The following is a 6,000-nucleotide window of genomic DNA, read 5'->3' as shown; positions in this document are numbered from 1 at the left end:
AATTATTTTAAATGGCATATAATACCTACAAGCATGGACACATATCTTGCATTTTGGACTGTGGAGTGTAAAACCTGGAGGTTGTCTTTAGAAATCTATGATTAGTGTTTTCACCAGTGTGCTTGTGAAAAGTGAGATAGGCTGTGCAATTTTAACCCTCATATGAACTTTGCTTTCCCTTTGCTCTCCAGGAGTTCCTCAATATATCCAACTGGTCAAGCACCACAGCCAGAATCCACTTTAATTTGCTCTTGAAGCTCAGTGTAGCCAAGATCCAGCTTTAATAAATGACCTTGATTGATATCTGCCTCAGGACATGTAGAAACTGTAGAAACAGGTCTAAACGGAAATGAAATCTTGATCTCTCCCATTTCAGAATTGAACTAATGGGAAGAGCCAGGATGATGCTTTTTATTTACAGTGGAAAGACTTTTCTGGTTATGCATAATACATATTGCAATTGATACTAGACTGCTGACGAGCAGTCTCTAGACTCATCAGTCTGATTAATGTTTAATGGCTACAGTTCAGCAAGTAGTAACTGCAAATTGCCAAATTGGAGCTATTTGGTAGCATAAGCTGTCCACCACAATTTGGCCTCTGTTGATGTAAGTTGTTCCTGTTGTCTGTAGATGTATTGTCCAGATCTCAGCAAGGTAATTTTTCCATTAAGAATTCATCTACAGAAGAAAGGACATTCTTTGTCATTTGCTGAGGCTGGGCTGCTTTGCATCCAGAAGAATGATAGAAAATATAGCTGGGAAGGAACACAAGAAATCATCTGGCCAATTCCACAGTGCCAAGGCAGGATTAATTAGAGTATACCATATCACAGAATCACAGAATGGTTGAGGTTGGGAGGGACCTCTAGAGGTCTTGCATTGTTTTCAGAAACAAAATCACATAACGATGGGAACATTTCCACACATCCATTTTCAAAATGCTCTTTCCATAGAACAAGTTTCTTTTGAAAAGTTACTTTCTCATGCATTGTTAAAACATCACCTTTACCTTGAACGGACAGCTTTAGTGTGTTGGTTTTTTAAAATATCTGCTAGGTAGCATACTACTGACAGCCACTTATCACAGAATCACAGAATGGTTGATGTTGGAAGGGACCTCTGGAGGTCATCTGGTCCAAGCCCCCTACTCAAGCAGGACCACCTAGAGCCAGTTGCCCAGGACCATGTCTAGATAGTTTTCAAGTATCTCTAAGAAGGGAGACTCCACAACCTCCCCAGGCAACCTGTTCTAGGGCTCAGTAACCCTTCACAGTAAATAAGTGTTTCCTGATGTTCAGATGGAACCTCCTGTGTTTCAGCTTGTGCCCATCGGCTCTGGTCTTGTCACTAGGCACCACTGGAAAGAGCCTGGCTCTGTCTTCTTGGCACCCTCCCTTCAGGTATTTATATACATTGATGAGATCCCCCCGAGCCTCCTGTTCTCTGTGCTAAACAGTCTCAGCTCTCTCAGCCTTTCCTCACCACCGTCTAGGCCTGGCCGTTCAGCCAATTTTCAATCCACCTTACTGTCTGCTCATCCATTCCATACTTCATCAGCTTCTCTGAGGATCTTATGGGAGACAGTGTCAAAGGACTTACAGGCAGACAATATCCACTGCTCTCCCCTCATCTACCAGGCCAGTCACTTCATCATAGAAGTTTATCAAGTGGTCAAGCATGACTTCCCCTTGATGAAGCCATGCTGACTACTGATGACTTTCTTGTTCTTCTTGTGCCTGGAAATGGTTCCCAAGATTAGCTGCTACATCACCTTCCCAGTGATCAATGTGAGGCTGACTGGCCTGTAGTTCCCTAGGTCCTCCTTCCTGCCCTTCTTGAAAATGGGGGTGACATTTGCTTTCCTCCAGTCCCCGGGCACTTCTCCCTATCGCCATGATCAAAGATTATGGAGAGTGGCCTCACAGCTCCCTCAGCACTCATGGATCCATCCCATCAGGGACCATGGACTTATGTATGTCCAGGTGTCATGGTTTAAGCTCAGCCAGCACCTAAGCACCACACAGCTGCTCGCTCACTCCCCAGCTCCCAGTGGGATGGGGGAGAGAATCATAAGAGCAAAAGTAAGAAAACTCATGGGTTGAGATAAGAACAGTTTAATAATTGAAATAAAATAATAATATTGTAGTGAAAAGGAAAACAACAACAACAACAGAGAGGCACAAAACCCAGGAAAAACAAGTGATGCAACCACTCACCACTCGCTGACCAGGGCCAAGCCAGTCCCCAAGCAGCGATCACTGCCCCCGGCCAACTCTCCCCAGTTTATATACTGAGCATGACATCATACGGTATGGAATAGCCCTTTGGCCAGTCTGGGTCAGCTGTCCTGGCTGTGCCCCCTCCCAGCTTCTTGTGCACCTGGCAGAGCAGGGGAAGCTGAAAAGTCCTTGACCAGTGTAAACACTACTTAGCAACAACTAAAACATCATTGTGTTATCAACATTGTTCTCATCCTAAATCCCAAACACAGCACTATACCAGCTACTAGGGAGAAAATTAACTCTATCCCAGCCAAAACCAGGACACCAGGTTGCTTAAGTATTCTCTGACCTGATCCTCTTCCACCAAGGGAACATCCTCCTTGCTCCAGACTTTACCCCTAGTTTCTGGGACCTAGGATTACTGAAGACCGGTCTTGCTAGTTGTTACGGGTGAAAAGCAGGTGCGGATCCTTCAGGGATGAAGCACAACACTCAGCAAATGAAAACTTTGGTTTTATTGAAAGCATAGCATTTCCACAGTGGAAGCCCCGGGACACTGACGCTAGTAAAAATGGGGACCTGACGCAGGTCACCCTCTGTATGCTTCCTTTTTGTTTTTGAGCTTGGCCCGGAGCTCTTTTTGTTCATCCACACAGGCCTCCTGGCTTTTTTGCCTGACTTCTTCTTCTTCTTTGGGGTGGAGCTCTCTTGAGCTTGGAGGAGGTGATTCTTGAATATTAACCAGCTTTCTTGGGCCACTCTGTGACTGTTCACTCAATGCCTGGTCAGATTTTTGGCTAACAGAGCTCATGCTAAGGCCTGATGTATGCTTGGAGCAGCACCATTATGTCAAAGCGAGAGCATCAAGTAGGCAGGACAGGTAGCCAGAAAAAGATAAAAGGGCCATTATGCCGCCATTATCACCTGCAGATTGCTGTCTCCTGCAGCCATAATCCTTGCATATTGGTTGTCTGGCAGTTTCATCAGAATCTGCTAACTCATGGAAATGGCATAGACCAAACTTCCAAGCTGGAAGATATAAAAACGTCAGCTTACCTAAAAAGCTTTTGACACGGATCCAACAGCAGCTGGACTGCTGAGGCTTTCATGCTTCCCGGTGTGATACAGGGGATGCCTGCACCATGATGGAGAAGGAAGGATGAGCACTCTCACCGTCGGCTAGGTAACTAATTTATGCTCATAGATGCACAAATTAAGAGTTACAGGTTATAAGTTATGAAACCTCATGACTTGTCAGGTGAATAAGTGAATTCACATGATAGACTAGTCTGGGCAAAAGGGGACTGAGCCCCTGTTTGTCACGTTTGTTGTATTTCTTAATGAACTCATAAAATAAAGTTTAATTCACAGAGTACGTTGTCCTGTAAATTTGAGAGATCCAAATGGACTGTGACACCGTCTTCCCTCTAGGGCCTTATCCCACAGGACATTTTCAAGCATGTCCCTGAAGAGGCCAAAGTCTGCTCTTCTGAAGTCCAGGGTTATGAGCTTGCTTTTTGCCCTCCTCCCTGTCCTCAGGATCCTGAACTTCACCACCTCATGGTCACTGCAACCAAGGTTGCCTTTGACCTTCACATCCCCAATGAGCCCCTCCTTGTTGGTGAGTATGAGGTCCAGCAGACCGCCTCTCCTCATTGGCTCCTCTATCAGTTGGAGGAGGAAGTTATTATCAATGCACTCCAGGAACCTCCTGGACTGCTTATGCCCTGCTGTGCTATCCCTCCAGCAGATATTGGGGTGGTTGAAGTCCCCCATGAGGACCAGGGCCTGTGAACACGATGCTGCTCCTATCTGTCTGTAGAGGACCTGATCCACTTGTTCTTCCTGGTCAGGTAGCCTATAGCAGACACCCACTATAATGTCACCTTTACCTGTCCTCTCTTTAATCCTAACCCATAAGCTCTCAGAGACATAATTGGACCTAATTGGACATAATTTTTAACAAGATAGACTTAGAAATCAGTAATGATGGAAAATCTACCAACTCCTTACACTATTTATGACAGTACTTCTCAGAGCTATCCTGTTAGAAACTGTTTCCTAACATCTTAGCTAGAACTGCCTTGCTGCAATTTAAACCATTACTTTTTGTCTTACTCAGCAAGGCTTTGGAGAATATTCCATTTTGTTTTTCTTTGCAGCTACTTACACATATTTGAAGACTATTACATTCCTCCTGCAGTTTTTTTTTTTTTTTCTGGGGAAAACAACCTCACTTCCTTAAATCTTTCCCCATAAGTCATGTTTTACAGAACTCTAGAAATATTTCCATTATTCTTTTTTGTGTCCTTCAAACCAGTCCACATTTGTCACATGATGCAGAAGCTGAACTGAAATATAATATTCCAGCCAAGGGTTACATTCTAGTGTCATTTGCAAATTTAATAACTATAGTCTGTACTCAATCATCCATGTTGTGAATGAAAATATCAGATGGTACCTGATATAGGAAAGACCCTAGTAGAATTCTCTCCAATACAGGTTTCCAGTTTGATAATTAATAACTGCTCTTGAGGACCGATATTGTCAAAAAGCTTTGTATCCATATAGCAGTTATTAATTTATCAGTGAAAAAAAAAAAAAGTAATGTTTTTGACACTGGCTTACTTAACTCTAAATATATAACATCAGTTGCTTTCTGCCCCATCCACGAGGCCTGTTTCTTTATAATATAGGGAAATTAGACTGGTCTGACAATTTGCTGCTGAAAAATATGTGTTGGCTGCTACTCATATCTTTGTTATCTATCTTACAGGTACTTACACAAACACTTTGAGAGACAGTCTACAGATTAGCCAAAACTGAACAAAGAAAAATGTTCCAAGAAAATATGTGCTTTATCCGTTTCTTATTTTCATCACTTATTGTCCAATTTGATATCCTGATTCAGACCAGCCCATTGGGCTTAGCAGTGAATTCCATGGGAGCACTTGCTGACAGCAAACTATCACTTATTGTTGCACTCGTTTCATGATTTAACCCCAGCCAGCAGCTAAGCACTGCACAGCTGCTCACTCACTCCCCCCACAGTGGGATGAGGGAGAGAATCAGAAGGGTAAAAGTAAGAAAACTCATGGGTTGAGATAAAGACAGTTTAATAGGTAAAGCAAAAGCCACGCACACAAGCAAAGCAAAACAAGGAATTCAATCACTACTTCCTATCAGCAGGCAGGTGTTCAGCCATCTCCAGGAAAGCAGGGCTCCATCATGTGCAATGGTTACTTGGGAAGACAAATGCCGTAACTCCGAATGTCCCCCCTTCCTCCTTCTTCCCCGCAGCTTTTATTGCTGAGCACAACATCATATGGTATGGAATATCCCTTTGGTCAGTTGGGGTCAGCTGTCCTGGCTGTGTCCCCTCCCAACTTCTTGTACACCCCTAGCCTATTCACTAGTGGGGTGGGGTGAGAAGCAGAAAAGGCCTTGACTCTGTGTAAGCACTGCTCAGCAATAACTAAAACATCCCTGTGTTATCAACAGTGTTTTCATCACAAATCCAAAACATAGCCCCATACTAGCTACTATGAAGAAAATTAACTCTATCCTAGCCAAAACCAGCACAACTTGAAGAAAAACATACACAGTGATTCATATTTTAACCGTTAAATTTCCAGAATGAAGCAGTAATATTTAAAATATTCAGACAGGTTTGCAAGTGCTAGCTGACCTCCACAAATGATGTTTATTAAAATATTTATGGAGAAGCCCTCCAATGTATGCATACACAGACTTTCAAAGAAATACACAAGATGACC

The sequence above is a fragment of the Nipponia nippon genome, unplaced genomic scaffold (genome assembly GCF_047370975.1).
Source record: "Nipponia nippon isolate SJK-2023a ecotype South Korea unplaced genomic scaffold, ASM4737097v1 scaffold_34, whole genome shotgun sequence".
Classification (NCBI taxonomy): Eukaryota; Metazoa; Chordata; class Aves; order Pelecaniformes; family Threskiornithidae; genus Nipponia; species Nipponia nippon.
This window is presented reverse-complemented; position numbering follows the sequence as displayed.